Source organism: Malus sylvestris, chromosome 9, assembly GCF_916048215.2.
Source record: "Malus sylvestris chromosome 9, drMalSylv7.2, whole genome shotgun sequence".
Taxonomy (NCBI): domain Eukaryota; kingdom Viridiplantae; phylum Streptophyta; class Magnoliopsida; order Rosales; family Rosaceae; genus Malus; species Malus sylvestris.
This window is the reverse complement of record NC_062268.1, coordinates 4,656,869-4,678,163: the sequence shown is the minus strand read 5'-3', so window position 1 is coordinate 4,678,163 and position 21,295 is coordinate 4,656,869. Positions and strand designations below refer to the sequence as shown.

Sequence of the window (21,295 nt, the reverse complement as noted above, 5' to 3'; positions counted from 1 at the left end):
TCTGACATTTGATTTTTTATTTTATTATCTTTATAAAAAAAATTAATATAAAATATTGACATAACTTAGTTAGTTAATCATAATTATTCAAGTAGGAGAGAAAAAAAGGAGATTAGAGAGAAATTAGGAGGGAAGATCCTCCTCCATAAAGAACAGTGAACTCATAACGAAAACATTTACCACATTAGAAACAACACCAATAAATAAACAACATAAATAGATCGACACAAAAGGAACATGCATGTAATATCACTGTCACATCGACATATATGGCTACACTAGGCGATGTGCATGTGATACTAGCTTCTAACAAAAGATGATCGCAGAGCGATGTATCCTTCTTATCTCAAGAAACTTGTGGTTGCGGCACAGTTTCTATATCTTTTATTTATTTCCTCGACAGCCTCTAAAACTCTTATCAGCTACATCTTATCATTTCAGTTAAAACGACACAAGTCACCACCCTAAAAACTGATCACAAGTTGACGAGGTTTGCACACCCTAAACTCTTCTCCGATGGCACACCCAAACTCTGTGAAAGTTGTTAAGGTTTGCAAGGTTGCTCCACAACCACGCTCACTAGCTGACTCAGCCACACCACAACCACCACCCGAGTCCCTTCCTCTAACCTTCTTTGACTTGCTCTGGCTAACATTTTCACCCGTCCAACGCCTTTTCTTCTATGAAACCAACCATAATTCTTCCAACACTTACTTCTCTGATTCAGTACTAATCCCAAAACTCAGAGCCTCACTCTCTATCGCCCTCCGACACTTTCTACCTCTAGCCGGAAACGTCATATGGCCGCAAAACACCCCTAAACCTATTCTTAGTTACGTCCAAGGCGACACCGTTTCGCTCACGATAGCTGAGTCCGACGCTGATTTCTGCCATCTAGTTTCAGATAAAAGTATAGGGTTTAAATGATATCTTTATTCTTCTCTTTCGGAGGAATATATATAGTTGTACAAGAGGTCCTATAAATCAGGAAACTAGAACCCCAATTATATAGGATATCAATCACATGATTACATACTCAAACAATACATCTATAATCCCTGAAATATAGCATTGACTCATGCCAACATTCCCCCTCAAGGTGCGTAGAGACGAGTGAGTCTTGAAACACCTTTGATGCCACTGCATGGGTTAACACATCAGCTAACTGCTCGTCTGACCTCACATATGGAATGTCAACCAACTTGACATATAGCTTTTCCTTGATAAAATGCCTATCCACCTCCACATGTTTGGTATGGTCATGTTGAATGGGATTATTAGCTATCTCCCTAGCCGCTTGATTATCACAATACAACAACATAGGTCCATGTGGCTTGAATCCTATCTTTGTAAGAAGAATCCTCAGCCATAATAACTTACAAATCCCATGTGCCATACCACGGTATTCGACATCTGCTGTTGACCTAGCAACCACATTATGTTTCTTGCTCCTCCAAGTCACAAGATTTCCTCCAACAAATGTAAAGTACCCTGATGTAGAGCATCTATCAGTAATATTCCCAGCCCAATCAGCATCAGTGTACCCTTTGACCTCCAAATGCCCATGTTTCTTGAAAATCAATCCCTTTCTAGGTGCACCTTTCAAATAACTCAATATTTGCATTACTGCAGCCATGTGATCCTCACTAGGAGAGTGCATAAATTGACTTACTACACTAACAACATATGCAATATCTGGTCTCGTGAGAGACAAGTAAATCAACCTTCCTACTAGCCTTTGGTATCTTTCTCTATTTGCTGGGACCTGGTCCGGGTATATTGCCAAATGATGATTTTGAACTATAGGTGTTTCTGCCGGTTTACATGCCAACATTCTTATTTCAGACAAAAGATCTAGAACATATTTCCGTTGAGATAAGTAAATACCATTGTTGATGCACAAAATCAGCGAGGACTTTGGTACAACAGAAAGTGTCAGGTTTTGTGACCTTCGCTTGGTTGCTTCGGTCACTAGTGAGGATAAGTACGTAAATGAATAGAGACAGAGAAGCAAACACAGGATGTACGTGGTTCACCCAGATTGGCTACGTCCACGGAGTAGAGGAGTTCTCATTAATTGTGAAGGGTTTACACAAATACATAGGTTCAAGCTCTGGTTTAGTGAGTTCTAGTGAATAGTTTAGTACAAAATGACATTAGAGATTATTGTGGGAGAATGATCCCTATTTATAGAAGAGAGTTTCTAGTTTTGTTCTAATATTGACATGTGTCGTGTTGTGATTGACTTCTGATGTTGACACGTGTCGCGCTGTGATTGGCTTCTGATGTCGACACGTGTCGCATTGTGATTGGCCTTCTGGTTGAAGGGAAACTCTTCTGGGTCCTTGACGGTATAACGTTGACCGGTGCTCAGTAGTTTCGGGATTAGTCAAGTATGGTACAAACAGTGCTCCCCTAAGTTCCCGAGTGAGGAAAGCTCCTCGGTTGGGGACTTGCAAGATCCAAGCCGCTGAGTAATCACGAAACTTCTAAGTACCGAGGTGTGGTATCGTCTTCACTTGCCTTATCTTTCTCATAGGTAGATGTGGCATCTTCTCTGGAAGTACGCTTCCTCCATCCAGGGGTGGTATCTTTAACCGATGAAGATGCACAAGGTAATGTATCAATTTCACTTGAAGCTTACTTGTAGTTTCGGGCTTGGTCAAGTGCGATACAAACCCTATAGTAGGAGTCCCCCAAGTCGTCGAGCTAGGAGATCTGCCGAAAGAGGTGACAGACAAGGTAAGCAGTCAAACTTCCAAGCAAGCAACCCAGGATCAGAGGTTTGACTTCGGCTTCCGGTTGATTGTTCTCATTCTCCTTGTCTCTCATTCAACTGCCAGGATAAGGAGAAGCAAATGGATAAGAGATGATATGAGATACTTTTGCTTTTGAAGAAGTAACTTTCCACAGGCTTATTCTTGAACTGTGCTGGAGGGTTTTCTGGTTCCCTTCAGAGTATAAGGCCGACTCAAGAATTTGAGGGTCAAAACAAGTCCATCAAATCTAGAGTACGTTCGACCTTGATGATATGGGATACTTTTGCTGTTGACGGAATAATGAATGTGGTATGGAAAGGTGTCGTGCTGTAGTGATCTGTTTCAGCTCACCGTTGAACCTTCTGCTTCAATCTTTTGCATGGCAGAAGTGGTGTGCAACATTTGCATTTAAATGGTCCTTCAGAACATTCCTTCATAGTGACTCATCCACGCTTGGCAGCTTCAGTGTAAAGAGCCAATATCTGATCAACTGTCATGAGGTATTTGCCGGTGGAATTCGTGACCTTGACAGCAGTTGAGGATGAGTACTCGAGAGCAATGCTAAGTAAGCAACCATGCAAAGGTTCCAGGCAGTCAGTTCCAGATTGGAGGTTTGATTTCAGGTTCCAACTGACTGCTCTCTTTCTCCTTGTCTTGCAGGTGTGGACAAGGACAAAGACAAAGACAGGGAGAAAGCATGATATGGGATACTCTTGTTTTCAACCCTGATGATATGAGATACTCTTGTTCTTGGTGTGGCTTATTTGCTGAGGTATTATCGGGGGGAAATAAAGCTGAGTATTTCGAGAGGTTATGTTGATGGTGCCTTCTCGAATGCGAGAAAGGGTTGAGCATTTTTGCAGGTTTGCCTGTCCGTTGAGGATGGAGGTCGATGTATATAGGGATTTCCCAATAACAAGTAGTAATGCTATTCCTTTACCCTTCTTGGTCACAGCAATGTAGTGGGAGCTGCCAGCTTCACGTGTTTTAATTTTGTCAGAGCACTTTAAAAAAGTGGTATGTGGTATCTGGAAAGCTGATGTTACGTGTGAAGATTACAGACAAGCTTTATCTAAGGAAATCTGGCTCTCGAAGTTCTGAGAGTTGTGCCTCTTTGGTTTTCGAACAAGCAATCCCGTCGAGGATCTGACTCTCGAGATTCGGAAAGCGGTGCTACTTCGGTTTTTGAGAAAGTAATTATGTTGGGAGTCTTTTCTCAAATGTGAGTAAAGGTTGGACGTTCTTGCCAACCTGTCTTGCCGCAAAACACGGAGGTCGACACACATAGGGACTTTCCAGTTGTCAAGCAGTGGTGCTGTTCCTTTACCCTTGTGGGTAATAATAGGGTAGCTAAAACTTTGAAATTCTCGTGCCTAAACTTTGTCAGAGATCTTTGACAAAGTTATATGTGGTACCCGAGGAGTTGATGGTGCATATGGAGAGCGGTGATTGAACAGTAAGATTCACGTGCTTTCTACTTCACCAAAAATCTTCGACAGATTGCCCGTAATTTCCGCAAAGCTGAGTGTGCATGTGACAGGTGCTGACGAGGCTGAAAAAGCAGGTGCTTTTTCGATTTCTGAGATCGGCCCTCGTGGTCTCTGAGCAGCCCAGCTTTTGAGAAAGAAAACGCCTCTTCGATTTCTGAAGCTCCGTCGAGTGCAAATTTTTATAGAGGCTGGCATTAAGTTCCACAGCACACTTGAATCTCTACCAGTAGAAGCTCCCTTCTTGCACTTCTAAGATCTTGATTTGTATGACCTCTTCCCTCTTCAACACATTTGAAAATGTCTGGACCCTCCGACCGTCGTTTTGACTTGAACCTTGGATAAGAGACAGCCACGCCTTCTCCAGACAACATATGGCACCCATCCTTCATATCCCCTACTGGTCCTCTTACCGTTGGGGATTTTGTGATGAAGAATGATATGACCGCTGCAGTGGTGGCCAGGAACCTTCTCACTCCCAAAGATAACAGACTACTTTCCAAACGGTCTGATAAGTTGGCTGTTAAGGACTCTCTGGCTCTTAGTGTTCAGTGTGCAGGTTCTGTGTCTAATATGGCCCAACGCCTATTTGCTAGAACCCGCCAAGTTGAATCATTGGCTGCTGAAGTGATGAGTCTTAAACAGGAGATTAGAGGGCTCAAGCATGAGAATAAACAGTTGCACCGGCTCGCCCATGACTATGCTACAAACATGAAGAGGAAGCTTGACCAGATGAAGGAATCTGATGGTAAGGTTTTACTTGATCATCAGCGGTTTGTGGGTTTGTTCCAAAGGCATTTATTGCCTTCGTCCTCTGGGGCTGTACCTGGTAATGAAGCTTCAAATGATGAACCTCCAATGCCTCCTCCTTCTGGGGTTTTGTCAAGTACTGAGGCTCCGGATAACCACCCTCCGGTGCTTTCTCTTTCTGGGGCTCTACCGACTGCTGAGACTTCCCCTTAGCAACCTTTGTGAAGGCTCCCTTTTGTTTGTTTATTTTGACTCATGTATATGTACATATTTGTGGCTTATCGAAAATATTAATAAATAAGCTTTGCTTCATTTCAACATATTGTGTTAAATACACCAAAGCCTTCTTCAGAAAGTTCTTTGAATTTTTTCTTTTGTTGAAACCTGTATTGTTGAAGCTTTGTGAGTGAAGCGTGTAGTTTGAGGTAGTGTTCCCTTAATTTCCCGAGTGAGGAAAACTTCTCGGTTGGAGACTTGAAAAATCCAAGTCACTGAGTGGTTGTGAGACTGCCGAGTATCAAGGTGCAGTAGCATATGGTGGGAGTCCCCCAAGTCTTCAGGCAAGGAGAGTTGCCGAATGAGGTGTCTTGCTTGCTACTAATTTGTCAAAGTAACGAAGCCGTGTTTTGATGTCACACCTTCATATATGCCTTATCTAAAAATATTTCCAACTTTTGTGTGTTTGATGCTGCATGCTATTGATTAGACAAGATCAAGTGCAATTAGTAGCTTTTCTCTCTTTTTCATCTTTTCTTTGGTGGAATTGCTTTTCGTTTCCACTAATCAGCCTGAGTGGAAGCAAGATAACACCATTCTCTATAGCTCAGATCGCAAAGTCGTCTTCATGAAAGTTGTTCCTTATCTTGTGAACTACAACATATCCAAATTTAAGATCCATCGGAGTAGTACAACTTCAGAAATTCAGGTATGATGAGTAACTGTTCATCAATTTTCTGTTAACCCGTCAGACTTGTTGTGAGCTTCTAAACTCCATTTTTTCTTGTTCAGATCAGCATACTTTCTTCATCTAAGTTGTTCCTCACCTTGTCAGCTACAACATATCCAAATTTGAGATCCATCGGAGCAGTACAAATCCAGAAATTCAGGTATGATGAGTGACTGTTCATCATTTTTCTGTCAACCTGTCAGACTTGTTGTGAGCTTCGAAACTCCATTTTCTCTTGTTCAAATCAACATACTTTCTTCAACTAAGTTGTTCCTCACCTTGTCAGCTACAACATATCCAAATTTGAGATCCATCGGAGCAGTACAAATCCAGAAATTCAGGTATGATGAGTAACTGTTCATCAATTTTCTGTCAACCTGTCAGACTTGTTGTGAGCTTCGAAACTCCATTTTCTCTTGTTCAGATCAACATACTTTCTTCATCAAAGTTGTTCCTTATCATCTCTTTCATGACATATCAAAAATTCAGAATGAACTAACGGTTAAATATTTCCAGATCTTCGAAACATCACAGCAGTCTTTAAATTTGCGGGAATCCGACTGTCGTGTTTGGAGCCTCAACACTTTAATTTCCGTCGCTCAAACAGAAACGATTCCTTCTTGAAAGTTGTTCATCTGCTCAAGAACTATAGGGTGTCCAAAATTCAGCTCCACTGGAGAAGAGCAAAGGTTGCAGAAATTTGATAGATGAAAGGAGGCGGAAGAGGAAAAAAGGGAAAGAGGTTGCTTGGGTTGGTTTTGTAGTTAAACTTGGGATTTTGGCTTGTTGTTTGATTTATTATAATATGTTTGGAAACATATACATAATTGCTTGTTTGGTTATGACAGGGATGTTGTGGGTGTAGAACAAAACAAATGTTTGTGTTGACCCATGTTTTTGTACAGGTTCAAGGGAATCTTGGTTTTGTGAACAAAATTTGTTTATTTGTCACAAGGTTTTGTGTTTGGGAAATAGTTTAATAGGTAAGGTTTATTGACTATAGATTTTTGCTTGGGTATATAACGTGACTAGTTGAAGCTATTTTTAGGATACAAAACTTGAATTAGTTTCGCACTATCTTGATGAAGAGTGTGCGAACCTTTTATATGTTTTGGTGTTGAAATTTTGTATTGTAGGTGAAGCATTGGGGTTGAAGCTTGATAGGTGAAGCTTTGGTGTTGAAGCTTTATAGGTGAAGCTTTGTGTTTGAAGCTTTATAGGTGAAGCTTTGGGGTTGAAGCTTGATAGGTGAAGCTTTGTGTTTGAAGCTTTATAGGTGAAGCTTTGGTGTTGAAGCTTTATAGGTGAAGCTTTGTGTTGAAGCTTTATAGGTGAAACTTTGGGGTTGAAGCTTGATAGGTGAAGCTTTGTGTTTGAAGCTTTATAGGTGAAGCTTTTGTGTTGAAGCTTTATAGGTGAAGCTTTGTGTTGAAGCTTTATAGGTGAAGCTTTGGGGTTGAAACTTTATAGGTGAAGCTTTGTGTTGAAGCTTTATAGGTGAAGCTTTGGGGTTGAAGCTTTATAGGTGAAGCTTTAGTGTTGAAGCTTTATAGGTGAAGCTTTTGTTGGCACCATAAATTGATTGTGCTTCGCACTATCTTGATGAACATAGTGTGAAGCTTTTGAGATTGATACTTGTCCTCCATTGATGAAGTTTTTGTTGGCACCATAAATTGATTGTGCTTCGCACTATCTTGATGAACATAGTGCGAAGCTTTTGAGATTGATATTTGTCCTCCATTGATGAAGCTTTTGTTGGCACCATAAATTGATTGTGCTTCGCACTATCTTGATGAACATAGTGCGAAGCTTTTGAGATTGATATTTGTCCTCCATTGATGAAGCTTTTGTGGGCACCATAAATGGATTGTGCTTCGTACTATCTTGATGAACATAGTGCGAAGCTTTTGAGATTGGGAGTTGAATCCCATTGATGAAGCTGCTGTGTTCCCCTACCCTTTTTTTTTTTTTTTTTTTTTTTTTTCGGAAAACTAGAAATTTGAAAATGTGGGAGAGACAACGTATACAAATTTTGCTTCCATACTGTTAAGCGAGAGATTGTGATGCAAGCCACATCTTGTAGTAGTCGAAGGTTTGGATGAACCATATAAATTGAATTTGCTTCGAACAGTCTTGATCAAGAGCGTTTGAAGCTTTCTATGAGTTGTAGTGTTTGCATTGTTACAGAGGAGAAATGTCTGAAGCAGATGCAAGAGGGCTGAAGAGCTTGATCTTCGTATACCATGCATTGAAGCCATTGTTGGCTTGCAATAAGACTTTGTTGGTGACTATAGCTCTTGTTAGGCATAAGTGCTCCCCTAGTTGAGTTGTAAAGCTTGATGGTTTTTGATTATTTGTGAATGCTAGGAGTTCACATGTATAAGTTGTACCACTCGTCTTCTGGTTAATGGAATGAATGGTAGGTTGCTTTCATCACTTGGTTGGTGGTACGAATGTGAATTCCTTAATCACCTTTCATCACATTTCATCACCTGGTTGGTGACATGAAGGAGAGTACACGTTGTACATTTCATCACCTGGTTGGTGGCATGAAGGAAAGTACGCGTTGTACATTTCATCACCTGGTTGGTGGCATGAAGGAAAGTACGCGTTGTACATTTCATCACCTGGTTGGTGGCATGAAGATGAGTTCCTTCTTCACCTGATTGGTGATAAGGGTGGCAAGTTTCCAAATAATATTAGAGTACGAGTTGTACATTTCATCACCTAGTTGGTGGTACGAAGGTGAGTTCCTTCATCACCTAGTTGGTGAGAATAAGGGCAAGGTGTCGAGGCACATTGTGGCAAATGTCGAATGACACAAAGTGTGTTGAACCCTTTCGAAGCACAGTTGGCTTATGTATGGATGTGTTGGAATGTATGATGTTTATGCATGAATGTGTTGGAATGTATGATGTTTATGTATGAATGTATTGGAATGTATGATGTTTATGTATGAATGTGTTGGAATGTATGATGTTTATGTATGAATGTGTTGGAATGTATGATGTAGATCCTTTGTATAGTCTTGTTGACACATACTTAGATTTTGTTTTGTATTGGAAACATTTGCGTTGAAGCTTCAACACTTGAGTGTTTCATTGCTCAGAATGGAAAAGAGTTTATGGCCGAGTTGGCTAAATCACCTCTTTATTGAATTCATACCAAATGGTCTTTGTTACATAGGATGCCGAACGGCTGTAGCTTAACACTTGTACAATGTGAGTCTATTTGTAATAGTACTTCAAGTGGTCAGCATTCCATGGATGGCCAAGGGTCTTGCCGTCGGAGTTTCTGAGCTTGTAGGAGCCAGGGCGGCTGATGCCGACGACCTCGAACGGTCCGTCCCAGTTAGGACTGAGTGTTCCTTCACTCGGGACTCTATCACAGAGTAATCTTTTCTTCAGTACCCAGTCTCCCACTTTGAAAGAGCGAGGTTTGACCCTTGAGTCGTAGTAGTTGGAGATGCGCTGCTTGTAGGCGATATTCATCAGGTGAGCCTGATTTCTGTGTTCCTCGACTAGATCCAGGTTGAGGGTGAGTTGCTTGTCGTTCTCACTCTGTATGTAGTTCTGGATTCGGTATGTTGCTTGCTCAAGCTCAACTGGGACAACTGCTTCTGTACCAAAAGCAAGTGAGAATGGAGTTTCTCCTGTGGAAGTCCGATATGAAGTGCGGTATGACCAAAGGACTTGGGGTACGAATTCTGGCCAGCAACCTTTAGCTTTGTCCAAGCTAGTTTTCAGAGTGCGCTTGATTATTTTGTTAACGGCCTCGACTTGTCCGTTAGACTGGGGATGGGCTGGAGAGGCAAAACATAAGTTGATGTTGAACTTAGAGTGGAACATCTTGAACTTCTTGTTGTCGAACTGCCGCCCATTGTCCGTGACTATCGCATTGGGAATGCCGAATCTGCAGAGGATGTTCTTCCATACGAAGTCTTCTATTTTTCCCTCAGTAATGGTTGCCAAGGGTTCTACTTCAGCCCACTTTGTGAAGTAGTCAACTGCAACGATTGCATAGCGGACCTTACCTTTCCCTGCAGGCATTGGGCCGATCAAATCAAGTCCCCATTGGGCGAAGGGCCAAGGGCTGATCATAGGAGTGAGCGGCTAGGGAAGGGAGTGAGGGATAGTTGCGTAGCGTTGACACTTATCACATGAACGAGATATTCTGATGGCATCTTAGTGGAGTGTTGGCCAATAGTATCTTTGGCGAAAAGTCTTGTGTGCTAGGGATCGAGACCCAGCATGATCTCCGCAGACTCCTTCATGTATTTCCCGAAGGACAATTTCCGCCTCCGCAGGTGTAAGGCATCTTAGGTATGGCAGGGTGAAACCGCGCTTGTAGAGTTGGTCATTAATGATCAGGTAGCGGGCAGACTTGTATCGAATCTGCTTAGCTTGGACTTTGTCAATTGGGAGGGTGCCATGAGCAAGGAATTTATAAATTTGGGTGATCCAACTATCTTATTGTTGTAAATTGCACACCTCCGCGACCATGGTGCTTGGTTCTGCCAACAATTCAACATGAATTTTTCTCCCAATCTTGTCTTCCACTGCCGAGGCGAGGCGAGCCAAAGCGTCTGCATGACTATTTACCGCTCGAGGAACTTGGGTGATCTGGTAGTGGAAGTGCTTGAGCAAAAGTCGCGTTTGCGCAAGATATGCTGCCATGGAGCTATCCTTAGCATCAAAGTTGTTCGTGACTTGGTTGACCACTAATTGGGAGTCACTGAAGATATCAATTCGTTTAACCCCGAGGTGCTTGGCCAAACGTAAGCCTGCTAGAAGGGCTTCGTATTCGGTCTCATTGTTCGATGCCTTGAATTTGAAACGAATAGCGTATTCCATCGCCACTTTGTCGGGGGTAGTGATGACTAATCCTGCTCCGCAGCCCTGTTGGTTGGATGAGCCATCAACATACAGACTCCATGCTGGGGTTGTTGATTCTATCTTCTGAGCTTCCGATGGTAATGAAGCTACTGCTTCAGGTGTAGAAGCAATGTCAACAGGATATGTGAAGTCGGCTATGAAATTTGCTACAGCGTGACCTTTTTCGGCTGGTTTTGGTTGGTAAGAGATGTCAAACTCACCCAATGCTATCGCCCATTTGATCATTCGCCCAGACGTGTCAGGACTCTGGAGTATCTGTCGAAGAGGGTGATTGGTAAGCACGATGATGGCGTGTGCTTGGAAATAAGGGCGAAGTTTTCGAGCAAACATGACCAATGCTAAAGCTAATTTCTCAATGTTGGAGTATCGTGTCTCCGCATCTTGTAGGGCCTTGCTAGCGTAGTAGACGGGCCTTTCGACCCCACTGTCTTTTCGAATAAGAACAGAACTAACTGCTGAAGCCGAAACCGATAGATAGATAATGAGAGTGTCACCAACTTCTGGTTTGGAGAGCAAAGGGGCTTTACTCATGTACTCTTTGAGGTTCCTGAATGCCTTGGCACATTCCTCCGTCCATGTAATGTACTTCTTATTTCCCTTGAGTGCTTTGAAGAAAGGAGCACATCTGTCTGTGGCCTTAGAGATGAATCTGGTTAAGGCTGCCACCTTGCCAGTAAGGCTTTGGATGTCTTTTGAAGTTATTGGCTATTTCATGTCGAGGATTGCTTTGATCTTTTCAGGGTTAGCTTCAATGCCTCGTTGGCTAATCATGAAACCTAAGAATTTGCCATAGCCCACGCCGAAGGCACATTTGTTGGGGTTCAACCTCATTCGATACCTCTTTAGAATGGTGAAAGTTTCAGATAGGTTGGTGATGTGTTGGTCAGCATGTTTGCTCTTAACTAACATATCATCAACGTAAACTTCCATGCTCTTCCCAATCTGTTCGACGAACATTGAATTGACCAGTCTCTGATAAGTTGCTCCTGCATTCTTTAGACCGAAGGGCATGACTTTGTAGCAATATAGTCCCCTGTCAGTAGTGAAGGCTGTGTGTTCTTGGTCTGAGGGGTTCATGAGGATTTGGTTGTATCCCGAATAAGCGTCCATGAAGCTCAAGAGCTCACACCCTGCTGTAGAGTCTATAAGTCTATCAATGAGAGGAAGAGGGAAACTATCCTTCGGGCATCCTTTGTTTAGGTTGGTGTAGTCGACACACATTCTCCACAAGACCTTTTGAAGCAGGAGACTTTCCTTGGTCGGATTTTTCTTAACAAAGACAACATTTGCTACCCATGTTGGGTAATTGACTTCACGGACGAAGCCTATGTCCTTGAGTTTTTCAACTTCTGCTTTCATCGCCTCGTATCGCTCAACATCATAAGATCTTCGCTTCTGTTTTACTGGTTTGGTCTTGGGATCAATACTCAAATGGTGACAGATGATATCGGGAGAGATGCCCGGCATATCTTTATATGACCAAGCGAAGACCTCGGCGTTCTCTTGCAAAAAGGAGATCAGCGACAACCGAAGGGGTGGTGACAAAGTGGTGCCAATCTTCACCATGCAGTCTGGATGGTCTTTAGAGATAGAGACATTCTCTAACTTTTCAGCGGGTTGTGCTTGCTGGGTGAAGGAGTCATCTCGAGGGTCGTCGGGTTGACTGTTGCCATCCTGAAGACCCGAGTTGGATTCATCTGGACTGGTCTTTACGACTTGGTTATGTATAAAGAGAGTCTCCTTAGGGACAGTCAGGTGTTGTTGTTTGACTGAAGTGTTGTAACATAATCGAGCACTAAGTTGATCTCCCCTGATGTACCCATTGCCGAAAGGGGTTGGAAACTTCATCAACAACATATGTGTGGATACCATGGCCTTGAGATCATTGATGCCTGTGCGCCCAAAGATGACATTGTATGTCATCGGGCAGTTGACCACTAGGAAGTTAGTGGTAATAGTAGCTGTGTAGGGGCATGTACCAATGGTGAAGGGTAAGTGTATACTCCCTAAAGGTTGCACGATATCGCCAGAGAAGCTTATCAGAGGAGAAATCGAGCGATCGAGCAAGTGTTCAGCTACATTAAGTGCCTTGAAAGCTTCAGCAAACATGATATTGACTGAAACACATATGTCTATCAGGATTCGTTTCACATCAAAATTTGCTATGTGAGCTTTCACGATCAGCGGGTCATTGTGAGGGTAGATGATACCTCTTTCTTCCTCAGGTTAGAAACATATTGGATCCCAGTTAGGCTTTTGATACTTGCCTCCTCTGATGTCTTCCACGTGAAACACTTGATGGCCAGGTCTCAAAGTTCGTTCACTGCTTTTCATGGCCATATTAGAAGATTCAGACATGGGTGTGCCGCCGCTTATGGAATATATCACATTCACCTGGCGTTGGTTACGGTTATCCCTTGGAGGGTGAAGGAGGAACTGATCAATTTTTCCTTCACGTGCCAAAGCTTCAATATGGTCACGGAGGATAATGCATTTCTCACTATCATGGCCATTATACTCGTGGTAGCAGCAAAACATGCCCGTGTTCTTCGTGGACTTGTAATCTGGCTGTCTTGGCTTTGGCTTTGGTATCAGGTGAGTTATACTGGGGTAGATGGCAGCACATGTAGCATTCAAAGAGGTGTATGTCTCATACCTCGGGGTAGGGCCTGTCTTGACACGTGATTGGCCCACTGCGTTGACTGCCTGGGGGCGGGCATTATTGTGACGATATCCTGAGTTATCGCGATAGTGCCCTTTATTCTTTTTATTAAAATGAGATTGGTGAGGATGGAAGTCTTTCCTTTTGCCCTGAGATTGATATGTCTGCTGACTTGGCGAAGCATTAAATGAGGCAGGGGGTGTGCTGCTGCCATTTGGAAGGTTGATGTCTTTTCATTCGGTTGGATCTGGCCTCCACTCCCTACTTGCTGATAAGGGGTGACTGTAGGGGGTTTCCCTTGATATGTCCTTGCCTCGGCGGAGGCATGGTTGTAAGCTTGTGTCATCACCTCAGAGTAAGTCTTCCAAGTGTTGGCATTGATCATGTACTTGAAGAAACAGTCACGTAAGCCTGCAGTGAAAGCCTTGAGGGCGGTCTTGTCATCTGCCTCAGCGCAGCGAGAATACTCATGGCTGAAGCGGCCAGCGTACTTTCGTAATGACTCGTCCGGCTTCTGGCGAATAGTGTACAAGTCATCTGCGGAATGCAAGCGATCGGTCTGGAAGATGTGTTGAGAGACAAACAGCTTTCTTAACTCTTCAAATGAGTCTACTGTCTCAGGTGGAAGACGGCAATACCAGTTTAAAGCTCCGCAGAGAGGGTGGAGGGGAAGAGAAGGCACCGTTCTTCATCGGTGTGTCCCCGGTATACCATGGTGGACTCAAAGAGGTTAAGGTGTTCAATCGGGTCTTCCTTTCCAGTATAGAGTTGTAAGTCAAGCTTCTGCTTTGTCTTCGCTTGGAGGGGAGTGTTGAGGATCCTTCTTGTGAGAGGGCCAGGCCTGGGTTGGTTCCAGTCAGGTATCTCGGCTTGACGTTCAGCCTTCAGCTTGTTTACTTCCTCAAGGAGCTGCAGGACAAGGGGGTCCTGAGCGGAGTCGTGCACCACCGAAGTTTTCTTCTTTAAGTCCCCATCGCCTCTTGGAAGTAGGAAAGTTTGATCAAGATAGCGTGATCTTTCTCTGGACTCGCCATACTGACTTCTAGAGTGAGTATGTCGGAATGTTTTCGAGTCCCCAGTACCTTCATATTCTTCTGGGACTTGTTGCCCATTCTCTAGATTGGCGGCTGGCCTGGGTCGTGGAAGAGGACCGAGTCTTTCAGAAACCCTTGGGTCATTGATCTTCGAGCTTATGTGGATGGGATTCTCTCGACGTTGCTTTAGGAAGTCTCGACAATCGCGATAGACAGCTTTTGATCCTTCCACACCCTCTGTGAGGAGGTGTTTTCCTCTACTTCTCCTGCTTCGGGTTGAAGCAGCTGGGTTGAGAGAAGTCTCATGTTGATTATCACATTGATGTGTAGCTCGATCCCTATCAGGGATGTCTGTGTCGGATATCGGCGACCCTCCGTGTTGGGGGGCATTCAGTTGATTGTTGACCTCAACAGGGGCGACGAGCTTATGTGTTTGAGCCTGCCTAGCCTCGTGAAGCATCTCGAAAAGTTTTTCATATTGTTCCTGGAGGACTTCATTCTTCATCGCTATCTTGTTGTTCTGAACCTCTAGCTCATCGACTTTAGCTTGAAGAGTAACTCTATTTCCTTCCTGCTTTCGTTGCTTCATACTAGGTCCAGCGGGGGTGTCATTCTGTGTGCTGTGGCTTCTTTCGCTCCCCATATCGGAGAGAGATGCTTGGCCAAAAGAGAGTGTACGAGCGATGGAAACCAGCTTGACAAAGCTGAAGAGAGTGGGAATAAGTGTCGTTTCCCACAGACGGCGCCAAATGTTAATGCACAAAATCAGCGAGGACTTTGGTACAACAGAAAGTGTCAGGTTTTGTGACCTTCGCTTGGTTGCTTCGGTCACTAGTGAGGATAAGTACGTAAATGAATAGAGACAGAGAAGCAAACACAGGATGTACGTGGTTCACCCAGATTGGCTACGTCCACGGAGTAGAGGAGTTCTCATTAATTGTGAAGGGTTTACACAAATACATAGGTTCAAGCTCTGGTTTAGTGAGTTCTAGTGAATAGTTTAGTACAAAATGACATTAGAGATTATTATGGGAGAATGATCCCTATTTATAGAAGAGAGTTTCTAGTTTTGTTTTAATAATGACACGTGTCGTGTTATGATTGGCTTCTGATGTTGACACGTGTCGCGCTGTGATTGGCTTCTGATGTTGACACGTGTCGCATTGTGATTGGCCTTCTGGTTGAAGGGAAACTCTTCTGGGTCCTTGACGGTATAACGTTGACCGGTGCTCAGTAGTTTCGGGATTAGTCAAGTATGGTACAAACAACCATCACGGGAACAGGCAACTTCAATTCCCAAGAAGTACTTCAAACCACCTAGATCTTTCATCTCAAACTCTGAAGAGAGATACTCTTGTAATTCTTTCATCTCCTCTGTATCATCACTTGTAACCACCATATCATCCACGTAGATTATTAACAAGGTGACCTTACTCCCCTTGCGTTTGATAAACAAGGTATGATCTGCATTCCCTTGTTGGTAGCCATATTTCTTCATTGCATCAGTGAATCTTCCAAACCACGCCCTAAGTAATTGTTTAAGTCCATATAGAGCCTTCCAAAGTCTACACACTTTGCTAGCTCCATTTGGCACTTCGTACCCAGGTGGAAAATCCATGTACACTTCTTCTTCCAAGTCTCCATGCAAGAAAGCATTTTTCACATCAAACTGTTTCAAAGGCCAATCAAAGTTAGCGGCCAAGGACAACAGAACATGAATTGTATTCATTTTTGCAACAAGAGAAAAAGTTTCTTGATAATCAACCCCTAACGTCTGTGTGTACCCTTTAGCTACCAATCTTGCCTTGTATCTGTCTATGGTTCCATCTACTTTGTGTTTGATGGTGAACACCCATTTACATCCTACTGGTCTCTTCCCTTGTGGTACTGACACCACATTCCATGTTCCATTCTTTTACAAAGCTTCCATTTCTACCTCTATGGCTTTTATCCATCGAGGGTCTTGCAATGCCTCTTCCACTTTTGTTGGTATCTTAATTGCGTCCATTTTATTCACCAAGGCTTGGTACTTGGGTGATAGTCGATGAGTAGACATGTATTGTGCAATTGCATATCTTACTTTTCCATTCGGAGAAAACCTGTCAGGTGGTTTCCCACGATTTTCTCTAGGGAGTAACACATATGTAGCCAAGTTATAAGTCTCATTAGATTGAGATGAACGTACCTCAAGGATATCCTTAGGGACATGGGTGTGCAAGTGGAGGATGATGGTTATTATCTAATGTGATTGTTTTAGGCCCACCAGTCTCATCAATGGGTTGCTCCTGCCATGATTTGTCACTAGGCTGCTCTTCCTGTGACTTACCACTACAATCAATGGGCTGCTGCTTATCAATTGCCTGCTGTAACCGTGGTCCAACAGTGGGTTGTTGCTTGTCAGTGGCTTGCTGTTGCGGTGGCTCAACAGTGGGCTATTGTTGCCGTGGCCTATTTTCCCCAGCAACAATTTCATTTGGCTCGTTTATCTTAAGCTTGGTTAGCTCGGCATCAGTGGGCTGCTGCTCATTTGTCGCTGCATCTCGTAAGTCCCCAAATTCCATATCATTTTTTGTACCTAAATTCGGTTCGCTTCCATTGTCTTGCCAATTAGGGATAACATCAAACCAACTTTGATCAGTGAAAAAATTTTCATTCTCAGAAAATGTGGTATCCATAGTGACATATAGATGTCGAGTCGGTGGGTGATAGCATCGGTATCCCTTTTGTTGGGCATTAAATCCCAAAAATACACAACGAACGGCACACGGATCCAATTTACTACGTTGGTTTTTGTGAAGATGCACATAAATCACACATTCAAATATGCATGGTGATAACTGAAGTAAGGACGGTAAAGTAACATAGTCCGTAAAGGCTTCTATCGGGGTGCGAAAATTAAGAACTCGGGAGTACATTCGGTTCATGAGATAAACTGAATAGGTAACGGCATCTGCCTAATAAAAGTAGGGTGCGTGAGCGCCAATGAGAAGGGCACGAGTGGTTTCCAATATATGACGATTCTTACACTCAGCCACACCATTTTGTTGTGGAGTTTGAGGACAAGTAGTTTCATGAAGGATGCCGTGTTCTTGAAAAAACTGAGAAAGTTCAGAATTAAGGTATTCTCCACCATTATCAGACATGAGAACCTTAAGCGAAAGAGAATATTGGTTTCTTATCATCCAGTATAACTGTTGAAAAATTGGACCCACATCACTTTTATGTTTCATTGTATAAAGCCATGTCATTCTCGTACAATCATCCACGAAAGTAACGAACCAATGAGTTCCATGTTTGGTAGCTATTGGGGAAGGACCCCACACATTGGAGTGAACTAACTTAAACGGTACCGTTCTTTTACTGAAACTCAAATGATAAGAAGCACGATGACTTTTTGCAAGAATGCAATCATTACACTGAAAATCAGAGTCTGAAACGCCGCTAAATAAAGATGGAAGCAATTTTTTCAAATAACCAAAAGAAGCATGCCCTAGTCGACGATGCCATAACCAAATTGTCTCGATCTTATTGTTATGACCACTGCAGACTTGATTTACTCTGCTTGCGATCACATCATCCCCATAATATAACCCCTTCATCTTAGTACCACGCCCAATAATCACCCCTGTTTGGATATCCTGAAGAAGGCAAAAAGTGGGAAACATTTGCACAACGCATTCTAATTGTTCGGTGACCTGACCAACTGAAAGTAAATGATTTGATAATGATGGAACAAGTAGTGTGTTATGCAAAGATAGAGATGGAGTAAAAGAAACATAACCCGCTCCCGTCACAGGTGCAACATCACCGTTAGCTGTGATGACATTCTCCTTGGACGGGGAGGTCATGTGGTGAAACAAGGATGCATCGTAGGTTATATGGTCAATAGCCCCAGAGTCTATTATCCAACCAGAGTCGTGCGTGGTGGATGCCATTAAAGCAGTACCCATTTTACATGAATCTTCATAATCGTCAATAATTGAAATTTGTTTAATCAGGGACAACATTGGACCGATGTCCTTATCCCTAGCTGCTGCATCCTTGTTGCGCTCCAAGTCATGATCTGAAGCCATGCTACCCTTGGGCCCAAACTGACTTGCTGCAACACAGCTACGCCAGGCTCTGCTTTAGGCCAACTTACTGCGACAACAACCATGCTATCTTTGTCGACCATTGGAATTTTTTCAGTGAGGTAGCCATGCTTGCCAAGTTTGGAAGCAAGAACCTTTATCATCTTCGACCAGTCTTCGAAGTTCGTGTCGCTCAACTGAAATCCAAACGGTACGCCGCTAATGTTGGTGAACTCCATCGAACTGGACATGGGTTGGGTGGTAACCAACTCTCTACTCTTTCTATTTTCTGCCATCGCACCAGGTTGATTGTAATTTGGCAAGATTAAATTTTGATGTAGCTTTGATGATTACAAAGCTATGAGGGTTTTGTTTGGTTTCTGGGTTCAAATTTTAAGAACACTAGGATTTGTTTTTTTCTTATGCAATCTTTCCAAAATGCACGGCTTGGGGTTTGACTTGTTTTAGGGTTTGGGAAGAGACAGGCCGAAACCTGCTCTGATGCCAAAATAAAAGTATAGGGTTTAAATGATATTTTTATTCTTCTCTCTCGGAGGAATATATATATAGTTGTAAAAGAGGTCCTATAAATTAGGAAACTAGAACCCCAATTATATAGGATATCAATCACATGATTACATACTCAAACAATACATCTATAATCCCTGAAATATAGCATTGACTCACGCCAACCAGGGCCAGTCCAGAGATTTTTGAGGCCCGGGGCGACGTAAAAAAAAATGTCCTAATTTCATGTAAGAAAATTATTTATTTTCACACATAAGACATCGAAAAAATTATACTTAGAAAAACACTTCAAACTCAATAATTTAGAAACACAGAAAGACTAATTTATTTTGTATTGAGAGAGGGAAACAAAAAAACTGCGGGCTTACAAGTAGATAAATGATGAGTTTTGTTTTCCATTTGAACTTTGAATGTGTTTTTGAATAAATTGTGAGGTGTTTTTTTCTTATTTACTAAACTTGTCAATACTGGACTAAAAAATAATGATGTTTTCGAATCTTTAATTAATATGTATTATTAATGAATGGGTACTAAATTAAACATTTTGATGACACGTCATATAATTTGCAAATTTGGTCTACGTATTATTCTTTGTTGAAGATTAGACTTGAATTAAAACGAATATTTAAAAATAACAACCCACATAGCTACTAGATAGTAACTAAAAATAAATTACCAACCAAACAAAAATTTGTAAAAATTGAAAAGAATAAACATGAATATAGCATTTCGAACTTAGGACCACTTGTTAATTTTAAACAACAAAAATCATTGTTTCTAATTAAACTTTTTGATCCTTTAACCAAATTTTCTAAATTTATACTCTTATAAAAAAAAATTTGTAAAAAAAAGAAAGTAAATAAGCACACATGGTGTTTTGAACCCAAGACCTCCTTATTATTTTCAAATGACAAACCACCACTTCTAGTTAAATTTATGTGTCTTTGAATCAAATTTTATAAATTTATACTCTTATAAAAACATATGTAAATATACCACCCTAATAATTTTGGTGCCCCTAATTTTTTTGGGCCCTGGACGGTTGCCCCTCCTGCACTGGGCCTGGGCCGGCCCTGACGCCAACAGTTTCAAGTAACAACTTCAACATCAAAGCCGAAGAATACCACCCTCTTACACCCCAGCTTGCCGTGTCTCACGAACGAGCCGCCGCCGTGGCATTCCAAGTCACCATATTTCCTAACCGTGGCTTTTGTATTGGAACATATATGCACCATGCAATCCTAGACGGCTTGACTTCAACCATGTTTGTAAAATTATGGGCTCACATATGCAAACACGAAAATTCCAATTTGTTACCTGACCAGCTCAAACCAGTATACGACAGAAGCGTCGTCCAAGACACCGCCGGGCTCGAACCAATTTTCTTGAACCAATTGCTAAACATGGATTCAGACCGGCCCTTCAATAGAAGCTTGATGTTCGTCGACCATTTTAAATCTCCAGCAGAAGACACAATTCGAGGAACGTTTGTATTCACTCGGGAAAAAATAGAAGCACTAAGGCAATCAGTGAAGGAGAAGAGACAACAACATGGTCATCAATCGGTTCAATATTTGTCTACGTTTTGTGTCATATGTGCGTATGTATGGATTTGCTTAATCAAGGCAAAAGAAATACAAAGTGATCATAAAGCTGCAGTTCTGATGGGCTTTACTGTGGAATGTAGGTCGCGTTTAGACCCTTCTATACCCACCACTTATTTCGGCAACTGCTTATCATGCAGCTGAGCAGTTGCGGAAACAAAAGCGGTTTTAGGAGAAGATGGTCTGATTGTGGCAATAAATGCAATTAGTGAAGCTATAAAACGTTTGGACACGGACGGAGTTTTGGGTGGATTAGAGAATTTGCTTCCTTTAATGTACTCAACGAGTATAGATCATGAGAGTTTACTCTCTATTGCTGGATCGCCTCGCTTTGAAATTTATGGGACTGACTTTGGTTGGGGAAGACCAAAGAAGGTGGAGGTCATTTCCATAGAAAAGACTGGAGCAATATCTCTCTCAGAATCCAAGTATGGTGGTGGAGGCGTTGAGGTTGGGTTGGTTTTGAAAAAACATCACATGGAAGCGTTTTCGAGTCTGCTTGCTAAAGGTCTTGCAAACATCTGAAGCTATGTTATTGGCACTATGCTGATTTCTAAAAT

At 42.4% G+C, this 21,295-nt stretch overlaps 1 pseudogene; it reads left to right on the top strand.

Moving 5' to 3' along the window:
• The first annotated feature begins 516 nt into the window (after positions 1 to 516).
• On the top strand, positions 517 to 21,260 carry LOC126582819 (phenolic glucoside malonyltransferase 1-like; annotated as a pseudogene).
• The last annotated feature ends 35 nt before the right edge of the window (positions 21,261 to 21,295 follow it).